Here is a 12,630-nt window from a genome sequence, read left to right as displayed (position 1 = left end):
GCAACGTGTGTGTTTGCTCCTGCCCTGACTTACTGATAAGTCCTCTCAGCCCTCACCTGATTTCTGTTTTGAGGAACAAACAGGCAGCTTAATATTTCTGAGAGGAGGCAGCAGCTGCTGATGACTCCTAAGAGGGGGGGAGTTGATGGGGAGGCAGCCTGCAGCCCTGGGGAGGTCACTCCGGGGCAATAAAAAGATCTGAGAAGAAAAATGCAGCCCAGGCCTGCTGGGAGCTGGTTTCTGGTTCCCTGCGTTTGCTTCTGGGGTTACTGGACCACAGTGGCTACTTTAAAGCTGAGAAGGCTACGAGTGGGACCCGGTGAGGATGGGGGGCACAATCTGGAGTGTGTCCCCCCCCCTGCTTGGGGCTGCCTGCCAACGAGGTGCCACTGACAACCTGGCACCAGGCAGCCTCAGGCAGGAGGATCTGGGTGGGATTTAAGTTGCTCAGAGGCACCAATGCCATCATGAAGAAGCAGCCCTGGCTTTGTTTCCATTAGGCAAATTCACTGATAAAATTCAGTGGCTCGTAAAAATGCTGCTGTGAGGGTTAGATGCGGGGTAGGATAGATACTGCTCCCTTCACATGGCGGGTTCTCAGGAGCCAGGGCTACATGAGATGGGGTTTTTCCTATAAAGTTTTGCGAAATAGGGGAAATGTTTTGACTTACTTTAAAACAACAGAGAGGATGAGAAAAATTAGTGTTGAATTTTATTAGCAGAATTTTATTTGAAATTAAAAAAAAAAAAAAAATCCTCAAATTCCTCTGATTCGATCCAGTCCAACCAATGTTAAGTGAGGCTTCAGTGGGCTTGGAGACAGGTCCAGGGAAAAGAATTTTCCTCTCAAGCAGAAGCAAATGAGATTTTAATTTCAACTTAACTGCACAAGTATTGACAAGAAGCATTAAAATGCCCAAAAATCATTTAGTAAAGCCAGCTTACTTCGTGTCTGGCACCAGCAGTGTTTAAAACAAGATATCAAATACCCTCCCAAGAGGCACAAGAGAGCTGCTCATGATGTCCTACTAAAAACCGAAGCTTAAGGGGGAGATGAACAAACATCTCTCCTCAGAACCAAAATCTGAGAAGATATGAGCAAGAGGAGAACCAGGCTTTGTTGCTAGAAACCATTCCAACAGGGAGAGATAAACGGGGGAGACATGAAAAAGAAATGCTTTCCACTAGAAAGAATTTCCAGTTACAGGGAGAAGGGAAACCTCCTCCTCTCATTCCTCCCTTTTCTCTGTTAATGTCTTATCTAGTCCTTCAAAATTGTGCAAACAAGGTAAATTCCTGAGCTGGTTTCTCACCACACTCCCCATTCTGCATGAAGCTCTATTTTTTTTTTTTATTTTATTTTTTATTTTTATTTTTTTTTGCTAACTGGAACTACTCAGCAACAAACCCCTCTACTCTGATGTCCCAATCCCTAGAGAAGCAGGCAAACCTTTCAGCCAAGAGGGTAGCTCTCGGCGGCACGGGAGAGGCAGAACCCCGGGCAAGAAGGGGGCTGCAGCATTAACCCGGGCAAGGACAGTGCCCTGCCCACGTCTTTCCTGTGCACAGCCCCTAGTCGGGTGGCAGACCATGGGGAGGAGGAGGAAAGACTCTTTTTTATGCTTCAATCCATCACTATGGTGGAACAAGTCTCAGCGGCCATGAGCAATATCCCACCTTGTTCCTGCCCTCAGTTGTGAAAACCAAGCGTCTGTGTCCTCAGGGACAAATTTCCAGAACCTTTGACACTGGGCAAAGGTTGAAGCTAAGAATGTCTGGGTCTTTAAGCCATCCAGACCTTAACTCCTGTGGCTCTCGGGTAGGTTAAACCTAAGTTAAGCCTTGGTGGCTCTGGGCACATGATGGAACATTGGGGAATAACTGTGAATATTCTTCTAAGGTTGGTGGGTTCTTTTTGCCCCACGCGTTACTGATTTGTACTGTCAACCGTAACATGGCCAGCCGTGGCACGAGACCTTTTAAGGGCCACACTTCAGCACAGAGATGACGCACAAGCTGATGCAGGTCAGATGAACTGAGTCCTCAGTGCAGAACCAGCCCTATTCCATGCCCTGCAAAGCTGCACCTGCCGCAGCTTCACAGACTTGGTGCTTCCGTTTGGTCTCTGTGTGCTTTTTCATATGTATCGGGGCACCTGAGCAAAAAGCACGCAAGGATGGATGTCTTGGGCAGTGCAGGCATCATCTGTGGCGACCTGCAGCAAGGGCTCAACTTCCAACACACGCTCACACTGGAAACAGTGCAAGTCATCCACGGCAGAGAATTTAGGTGCAGGGCTAAAAGCAGCTGAGCTCAGGATGTCAGTCTGGGTTAAACGTTGCTAATATTAAAGGCTAAGATCTACAACAGAAAAATGACGTAAGTTTTCAAAGGGGCCAAATAACCTAAGGAAGTACTTTGTCTTTTATTGCAATTATTTATTTTATCCCAGAGTAACAAAGCACCATAGTGACCTCCCACACTCCCACAGGGCGATCATTTATAGCGTAGTGATTTATAAACTACTCAGTATTTATTACTGGTCCTGATTTTCTATCAACATGGCCTAAAGACCACCATCCACTAGTGGATTGTTTTCCTCTGGTACTTGTATCAGGAATGTGATGCTGAAAACTTGCACAAGATACAGAAGGGCTGCAGCTACGGGGGCAGTCCCCCTCCTGCAAGCTCAGGATAACAGCTCTGCTGGACGTGTGTGTAAAAATATCCCAGTTAACACTTCCCACCTACAGACCAAGTTTCGGTTATGTTTTATTTTGCCTGAGCTAATTCATAGTATCCAGATATACACTCAATACGCCCCATCTTCCCTGAACTTTCTAGGAATAATATAGTAAGTGCGCTTCAAGTTGTCACGCAGCATTTTTAGTTAGGGGATGTTGCTAGCACTGCTGTGCACAACATACAGACTGCAGTGTTGTCTGGCAACAAAAGCAGATTTTGCCAAGACTCAAAATACAGCATTAAAAACCCACCTTTCATTAAAAGCCGTGGTAAAAAGCCACCTCGATGCCCTGGAAGCTCAGCAGCTGTCTGAATGAGTGTCACGGTTGGTGTATGAGGAAGGAGAGAGAAGCAGATAGAGAGGAGCTGCTCTAGCAGTGACCAAACCCTAGCTGACTGCCATTTGTTTCCTCCCATGAGTTAATTTTCCACAGCAATTTTCTTGCAGTTGGACTCAAGATGCACTAAGGCTCTTCTAACCACCCCCTGCCCTATCTGGAAAATAGTCCACTGCCTCTTATAAACAAATCAAATCCTACACAAGACTTAAGTCTGAAGACTATCTGGTTTGACCGTTGGCTTTTCCATGGATTAGGGTGTTTCTGACTGTCAGATTTTGCTGGTTTTTCTTACAAGAGGAAAAAAAAAAAAAAAAAAAAAAAAAAGCTGTTTTTTCTTACAATTATATACCTCCAGATCTATTTTACCTGCAGTGATTGTGGCAATGGCAACTAGTCAATTCATAGTAACAAAACACAGTAATAAATCTGACTTACAGGAAGGTATGAGCACATTTATTGCAGCACACATGTTAGAAGCTGCAGGGAGCAAGGACATTTTTGGCAAGTTGAAATGCAAGTTTTTCCTGTTCCCTGGTTACAAGGGAAGAACATGATGGCGCGCCCACTGTTCACTGTTGCACTTATTAACTTTTTTTTATATGAATAGCTGTGTTACTGAGATGAGAGAATTCCATGCAGTTCGTGGGCGTGATGAGAACCATCAGCTACAGATTCAGACATTGCCATAAATATACTTGAAGCATTTCCAATCCCAAAATGGTCCTCGGGTCCTCTGATGTAGACAAAACTTTGTACTAGGCTACAGGTTTAGACTCTTGTTTTCAGTGTCTGCTCCATACTGCAGGGAAGCTCACATAAAGTCCAGGGCTCAACTAATGGTTTATAGGAAATAGAACTTGGCAGCTAGGGTTTTTGTTTCATCTTGGTTTCGGTTGGTTGGTTGGTTGGTTGTTTTTTTTTTTATGGAAATGAGATTTATGCAGTTGCCTTATCTTGTACCATCTTTCTTCCTTTTTTTCTCATCCCCAGCACTTTTTAAACCACAAGTTAAAAACAAAACAAACTTATAACAGCCTTAGCATGAGGTTCTTGAAAAAAAGCCTTTCTTGAATGTTTTGATAACCTGGTTAACAGGCCCTTGGGGTTTGGGCCAAATGCAGGGGAGTGGACAGTGCTTGTCTCCAGTGGCAGTCACACAGTAGGACCAAGAAAGAAGAAAGTTCCAGAAAGTTTATTTTCTCTTTCTTGCCTCTGCCATAGCCGGAGGGGGCTGCTCGCCTTGCAGACAGCTGTACACCATGGGGCGTGCTTGCTGCTGGGACCCTGTCTGGAACGAGGTCCTGGTGACTCAGCTTTAAATATCTACCTTACAGACCTTTACATCCGAGGTCCTGCAGTCATCTCCTCACGTAGTTGTGCTGCAGCACCGAGTGGACCAAGCCCTGAGCAGCCCGTCCCACCCCAGAGCTGCCCAGCTTCGGCAGGAGGTTGGACTGGAGACGTCCCCGAGCGCCCTGCCAGCCCCAGCTGCGCTCTGAGCCTGCGGCCACGTTCCAGGCCGGGGGACAGGACTGGACAGACAGAGAATTAAGAGGCTAACAGAGCCAAAGCCAAACAGTCCTAGCCTCATGGGTCACACACCTTGCCAGATTAACTTGATTTTTAAATTGGGTTTCTTTTTAGCAGGTAGCGTATATGCAGCCACATTGTCGTATGCGTGCCTCGCCTCCCATCATATCTCCTCTTTCTTCCCAGCAACTTCTGAATACAAGCTAACATCCCTCTAAGGTCAACAGATAGAAAAGAGCAGGTCCAGCATGCCATCCATCTAATCTGTTTCAGATTGGCTCAAATGGAGACGTACGGCTGCCGAAGTTTTCCAACTGTTTTGCGCCCGCTGGAAGCCCTTCCTAAGGGCACCACGTTACTCAAGACTCCCATTACAGGTGCCCTTATTTTTTCAGTGGAATGTCCACGGTCTCCAACCTCACTGCTCTTCCTGCTGCTTGTCCCTTTGCGTTTCACTGCTGATCATCTCAGCAAGGAAACTCAGTCACGTTTCAAAGTGTCTGCTCTCCTTAGTACAACTGGTGAGAGGATGCAGAAAGGTCTGCCCTGTGCACACAAGCTTTCTTCTTTCCAAACCTGCTTTTTCCCATGGGATCCTGTGATCTGCAAGGGCTATGCCTACAGCTTGGGACACAAAGCTATTTCTCCGCTCTGGGGTTGAGGAGCACAATAGGGTTGTGTTCCAGACCCACGTCAAGGTGAGATCCAACCATGCAGACAAATTTCTGTGCTTCTCCTTTCTGTACAAGGAGCTTGAGCAGGTCCCCTAATCTGGACGACTGTACCCCAGGACAGAGGCAGACAAAGACATTGAAAGTTTCTATCCCATGATGGGAAGTGTGCTAAATTTAAGACAGACACTCGTGATGGCTCACAGTGGCACTGTGAGGCAAGTAGGGGAACAAGTCAGCAAGATACCACCTTGCCAGGGTGGAGCACAAACAAGAGCTGGCGGTTGGAGAGTCAGCAGACAGCTAAAAATGAAACACGGTTCTGCTGACTCTGCACTCGCATTTTACCCACCAAGTGGACTGCTGGGAAGGGAAAGTGCTGGTGCCGTGTCCCTGCTACTGCCGCTTGAAAGCAGATTGCGAGACCGTTAGTTAAAGCTATGAAATCACCGTAGGTCTGGGCGGGCGAAGGGGAAAACAGCGGTCCTAAAAGGACAACAGTTTTTCTCAAAACATAGCCATAAGGCATCAAAATATGTGAAGCTCGCTCACTCTTCAGCCAGCAGTCCCGAAGTTCCTCATTTTTAAAATTAAAGTGAACATGAAATCCCCCAAATGATTTCAGGCTTGTGGCCGTTAGCATGAGGTTGAGAAATGCAAGTCCCCTTGCTCTTGCAGCCTCAACTTCCTTTGCTCTCACAGACAGGATTTAGAAGAGGGTAATTCCAGAGGACATGTAGGACACAGCTGGACAGGCACATTTATGCCCTGGTCTTTGTTCCCTTTCATTGCTTTGCTTACCAGAGCATGACTCCCTCGAGAACCAAGACCAGGGATATTCTTGGGTCAAAATGCTGGTGTACAACCAGGCAGCGACACCCTTGCTCAGGTGTTAGTTATGGGCTCTGCATACCACCCAGATTCACCCTGATAGCAAGCACTGGTGGTCAGGATGTGGTTCTTCCCTCAGTTCCTCCTGTGTGGGCTTCCTACCTGTGATTTCAAAGAAGAGCCAGCTGACGGTGGTGCAAACAGACAGACAGCTGCTGTCCTAATGGCACGCGTGAGTGGAACCACCCCACCAGCAGAAGTCCCCAGCTTGTGCAAGGCCTTGGCATGATAATCATGGCTAAGCAGAATTATTTGCACAATCTCCAGTTATTATTTAATCCAACAACTAGGGCAAAACGTCAGGCTATTGTCTTGCAAAAGCGCAGAGCGATGTCGAAGCCTGTAAAATTTCTTACACGAGCTTTCTCAGTTGAGGCTCAGAAAAACACAAATAAAAACATGATTCACATATTCTGCCAGAGCAGCTGAGTCTCAGCCTCCACTTCCAGCAGCGCATGAGCAGGCACGTCCCTGCATATTACTGTCCCTCTCATCTTGATTAGGCGGGTTTCCTTCCAAAACAGAAGCTAACGATTTTGCTCATTACATGAGAAACAAGGGCTAGAGAGCCTGTTTCTTTCTCCCTTCTTCTTTAAAACTGAGCTCCAAAGGCTAGCCCACAGGCAACAGGCACAGCTTATTTTTGAAACGCGTGCAGACTGACAGAAGTATAAATGAAATATGGATTCTAATTCTTTCCCGCGGTTACTCAGTAAGCCTAGAAGTCTCTGGGGAGTTTCTTAAACGCACCCAACAGCCCCCTAGGTTGTGCGTGCAGGTGCCCCCAGGGGAATGGAGAGGAATGCAGATCTCTCCGAAACAGAAAATTCCCAAGTATTTAGTCCTTGTATGGGCAGATAGCAAAGGAAAGTTTCTCATACTAGGGCAGCCAAAGTTCACATAGCCATCTCCCACTGTCACCCCTCCCTGCACACACAGAGTCTTCATTTTCCTGAGTGTATGATGCTCTTTAACAGCATTTTGATTGCTCCACCCATCAGATCTTGGCATCGCCTGGAGTTTCATCTACTAGCAACGCAAACCTAGCATGCACCTGGGAGTCATTCCCAATGGAGGATCGGAGCCACACGGAGAAGGCTGTTGTAAAGAGCATCCTCTAGAGAGCGAGTCATCCCATCCCAAACTCAAATCAGACAAACCGCAGCCTAGAAATGCCCATTTCTCTCCACCAGGCTCCTTTAATGCTTATGGCAACTAGCTCCCCTGACAAGCCATCTCCAGGGGAGGAGCAGCTCTCATCGGAGCTAATTGGTCAAAGTTGCTTTAGGGTGTTGCAGAGGAGAAGTTTGCTGACAGCGGGCCAACGCTGCGCGAGCAGGCACGCCTGATGGCTCACGTTGGATCGACATGCGATGAGATGGTGGGGCAGTGCAAAACAGGCTGGAGTCAGGCATGGGCACGCCGTCCATCATTAGCCACAACATCTGGCAGGCATGTTGTGCTTGCTTTTTTCCTTACAGCCTGGCCTTATGCCAGATGCAGAAGGGACAGGCAGCCAATACCTGATCCATCACAGAGCCTGCTGGTGCAAGAGAAATTGCCCAGATTTGGCATATTTGAAACACCTGATTGAGGTTGTTTTGTTTTTGGTTTGTTTTTTTTTTTTTTTTTTTGTTGTTGTTTTGTTTTGTTTTGTTTTTTAGGAAACCAGCACCGTGTGTCATCATGCCCAAGAACTGTGAGTTGGTTGAAGAGTCACAGTGTTAGATTTACTGTGGCGTCAGAATACGGCTTCATCATGAACTGATTCTGCCGCAGCTCTTGCCTCAGATGTATCATCCATTTTCTGGAGTATCAAATTCAGCATTTAAAAGCAGTTCCAGTAAAAAAGGATGACTCCAACAGAGGTCAGTGCATCACCGTAACTCAGTCTCTCCTTTAGCCTATCTGGTAAAAATAGGTCACTGTGTAGATCATGGGGTTTTGCTTTTTTGGGGTTTGGTTTTTGGTTTTGTTTTGTTTTGTTTTGTTTTTTAATGAGGAAAGTGATTTAAAAGATATTTGTAAGTAACCTCTTTTAAGAGGTTTTTTTTTCAGTCCCTAGCTCATTCTAAGAATAATAATAGAAGAATGAACAACAAAACTCCATATTTTTAAAGGAAAAGAAAGAACTTTAGTGAACCTAGATTTTTTTTTTTTCCATTAATTCCTCCTCCACCCCTCAACCACACACAAATATTTAAAGCAGATGCTGAAAATAAATGAGAAGTTTATAAAATTACCCTATGTGGTTTTAATCATTAGAAAGGTCACTAGCATGACAGTACCTTATGAACTACGGTTCACCTTAGGACGTCTTTCCATCAGCAAGCAACTGTACATGGAAATGGGCAGCTGAAATTGATAAAGTCAATTTGTTAAAGTAAACAGGAGGTTTACCTTCTGACCTATTGAGAAATCCCTAGTGACATACTGTAGAAAATAGCAACTCTTGCTCGGTGACCTGCCTCTTAAGGGAAGTCAAGAGCAAATTCCTAGGATAGCCACCTCAAAACCACCCCGGGCAGCTCCGGTGCCGGCACGCTGAGCCGAGATCACCTACCCTGCAGAAGTGGGGAGGACACACTCAGAGCTGACTCACGTTGCTCCTACTCACTCTTGTGAAAGTAGGTGCAAACAGACCTCGCTGGCATCGGCAGCGAGGGGGAGGAGGATGGAGCAACAGCAGCAGCGGCCAGAGGAGGAAAGATGGAATCTGCAGGGCTTGCTATCAGCTTTCCTGGGCATTAATTTTAGCCTTCCCTTCTCTCAGCAGTTACTCCCACTAGTTCCCGTGGACAACCCCTACTGCAGTCCCCAAAACCCACCAGGTGTTAGTGGAGTAGGAAGCGGCAGATGGGGCTCTGGTGGGGCTCTCCAAATCTGCTAAAGATTTCTGAAGCAATCCTGTCTGTGCCTCAGTTACCTTAGGGTGGAAATGGTAGCCCTGGCCTCTCTCCAGGCAGACAGTCCTTGCACCTCAGAGCCAAGTTTTCTCTAGCAGGGTATCAACTGTCCTTGGTGTCCTTTACACCCCGCCCTCACACCAGCAGTGTAATGAACGTCACGTGCTGCGGAGAGGGTTATTAATCACAAAAAAAAAAAGGAAGCTCTTAGCAAATGAAGGGAAACACATTGAGCAATGACAGGCTCCAGCATCCCTTAACGGAGAGGACTCCTGTGCCAACCTACATAAACCTCCCCTTGAGAAGAGCTTAGGGAAGTCCTCCAAGCACCAGGAAGGTAGAAGCGACCACTGTCACTGCTCAGCCTCACTGCCCAAAGGCACAAGCCTATGCCAGCATCCAGTGATGTCCCAGGTAACATTTTAACCTCTTGGCCAATGCCACCTACATTTGAGGGAGAAGTCCAGGTCACCAGAACATTAAGGCAGGATTCAGTTCATCCAACTCCATAGATGCCTGCTGCATAGATGCCCACTGCTGTCTGCACTGTCCTTTTGTAATCAGAGGGAGTAAATAATTAAAATGTGCAATTCACTAGACTCAGGTAGACATCTGAAATCAGTCTGCTGAGTTACACCCTAGAGTTGCCTGTTTCTCCATACAGTGAAGAACTTGTTTGTTCCAAAGCAATGACCTTTCATCAAAGAGCACAAAGGAGCTGTCTGGAGAAGCAGAAAGAGCTCTGGCCCAGGCGGGAGTCTGGCAGAGGGGACAGGAGCACGCAGCTGTGGCCAGCCATCCCAGGAGAGTATTACTGCCTGCAGAGTATTAAGCAATCCCACACTGGAAGACACAGTTCCAGATCCCAAATTTTTCCACACCAGCAAGTGTACAACCTTCCCCAAGCCAAGATAACACAGTTAAGTTTGTCCATAGCACTCTACTTATGGGGGGTTTTGACAGAAGGAGTAATTTATGATGAATCACTCAAAAAAACCCCCACTGTTCTCCAAAACATTCATGCTACAATATCATCTCAAGCTAATCTTCATGCTTTTCACTACTTTTCTCCACAGTAACATGCCAAGTCATCTGGAGCGTCCATCCTTGGTTTGTAGCTCCCAAGAGAAAGCAAACAGCTGCTTGAGCCTTCCTGTACATGCACTGAAAAGATAATTGTATGTCATATTTCCAGTGATTGTGGCTGTACTGGCTTTCCCGAGTTCCCATCACATGAACAAGTCCAAGCTGCTCCAAAAAAACAAGTGCAAGTGCTGGGGCAGGATGGGGCAGAAAGAAGTCTGAAGGGAGATCCAGGTGCAGGCATGAAGCATGGTATAAGGCAAGACTGACGAAAGTTAGTCTGGCCTTTCTCTGACACACAGCACCTGGCAAGGCATTCAGGAGATAGCTCAAAACCCACACATAGGCTTTCTCAGATGGGGAAGAGCAGATGGAAGAAGGGCCACGATCAGGCTTTCTAGCAGGAACTGGCAGTGTCTGCAACACAGAAATCTTCTGGGTCCATATACATTCTGATTTTCCTAGAGCAAAGTTAAATACTCTCAGACCCAAGAATGCTTCCTGTGATGCCCGGCATCCCAAAACAGAAACCAGCTCAGCACCTCATCATACAGGCAAGGCTTTCCTTACCTGCTCTGGACCAACCAACCTCACACTCCTTGGCTTTCTAGTAGCCTGCCTGTCACTGCTTCAGACCCTTAATATGACCGTGTCACCCCAAGGGCGCTGACGTGGGGATAGCTCCATCGTGCTCCATAGTCCCACACCCTGCACTGAAACTCTTCACCATGTTAGATACAAATGGGCCCACTGTGGGCCAGCCCAGCTGTTTGTGTCTGAGGAGATTCAAAAAAGAGGGAAGGTCTTTGCAAAAAAGTATGGGAGAAGGCCGTTCAGCTTTTGCCGAACCACAGTCTCCCTTTGGGTACAAGAAATTATAAACAGGCAAGGAGAGCCCTGTAGAGGGTGGAGCAAGCATCTTCAGTTTTCTCTGAGTCCTAAGTGTCCCTCCAGATACAGTTTTTCCAGTTCATGCTTTACTCTCAAATTATGGAGCCCACCTTCCTGTCACTTGCCTTTTCCCAAACCTGCCAGCAACGTGTCCTTCCCCTCTCTGTGCCTCCACATTTCTCTTTGTCATCACCTCAGCTTCCATGCTAAGTCCCACCTCTGGTAGCTCTTTCTCTTTTCCTTCATCTTAAAATTCTTCCAGGGTACCAATGTTGTGATATCATCTCTTTCCAGAAGATACCACCATCTTGACAGAGTATTCACCCACATCCTCTCTTCCCTAACATGACCTGGGTACTGCTAAACACAGAGTTGAACGCTTTCTTCTTTGAGAAGACAGAAGCTGACGAGGATGAGGGCCTTACACCTCCTCAGAGGTTATCACTGCTTGTATTCACAGCTTGTGTCAGTCTTATTTTGGTGCAGGAGGAGAACCTGACATCAACACCAACTGTTTCTTTCGCTTTCAGGGTGTCAATACTGCGACGTGCAGCAAAAACGAACTCCGCAAACCAGTACTTTAAGCAACTCAAGCAATCTACACTCTTTGACAAAATGAATTAATCTACAGCCATTTTCTCCCTTCAGCCTTTCTTTTTCAGACACACAATTCCTGCTCATGCCCCCTCCCAAGGAGATGGCTCTTGCTCCTGCAGACTTTTCCCCAGTCAGGCCCAGCCGCTGACCAGTCACCCCGCAGGTCACCCAGTAGTCCTGTTAATAGTTCATAGGGCTTCTCGTTTTCCAAGAGTATTTTCATGTGAATAGAGGCTCAAAGTTCAAAGTCTCTCCTTTGCAGGCTGTGCATTATTACCCTCTCAGTCCACGTTGACACAGACAGATAACAGCAAGAAGGTAGAGAAGATCTGGATTCAAATTTACGTTTGTAAGTTTGACACTGATGTGAGTATGGATCATGAGAGGGTCAAGGTAAAATAAACAAACTCTGCAAAGCCAGGTCCTTTCAGCAGGGCAGCTACCTCTTTGTTCTGCCAGGGACCTATTTACCCACAGTAGGTAGCACTTAAGTCAGCTACTTTGTGTCTGTGTCCTCTCTCGTTAACAAAGAGACCATCTTTACAGTTTCTCTTTAGGAGAAAGTAGATAATCATAACAAGAAAAAGCTAAACAAAGATTGATAGAAAAAATATGATGTCTCCTTATCCAGGATTAAGAAATAATTTTACATCTTCTTTCCTGCCCAAAGTCCTAGGCACAACAGTAAAAGCCGGTGAAGCAAATCCTACATCCCTCTATTTGCCAATTCAAGGCCTGTAACAGCATGTGGGTGCAGCAGCAATGCCAGCACAGCCGCGATGTTTAACCAGCTTCATTCACATCCTAGCTGCACTCAGGAACATTTGGAAACCCTCCATTTTAGATTTAATAGGTTTTCTCAAAGACATATCTTTTCGGGAAGGCACAAAGAGGCAGTCAGCTTTTCCCACAAAGGCTAGAAAACACAAGGACCGAGATCTTCCCACTTAAAAGCCTATTCCCAACAGACGCAGA

This window comes from Tyto alba, unplaced genomic scaffold (genome assembly GCF_018691265.1).
Source record: "Tyto alba isolate M040663 unplaced genomic scaffold, T.alba_DEE_v4.0 Super-Scaffold_14, whole genome shotgun sequence".
Classification (NCBI taxonomy): Eukaryota; Metazoa; Chordata; class Aves; order Strigiformes; family Tytonidae; genus Tyto; species Tyto alba.
This window is presented reverse-complemented; position numbering follows the sequence as displayed.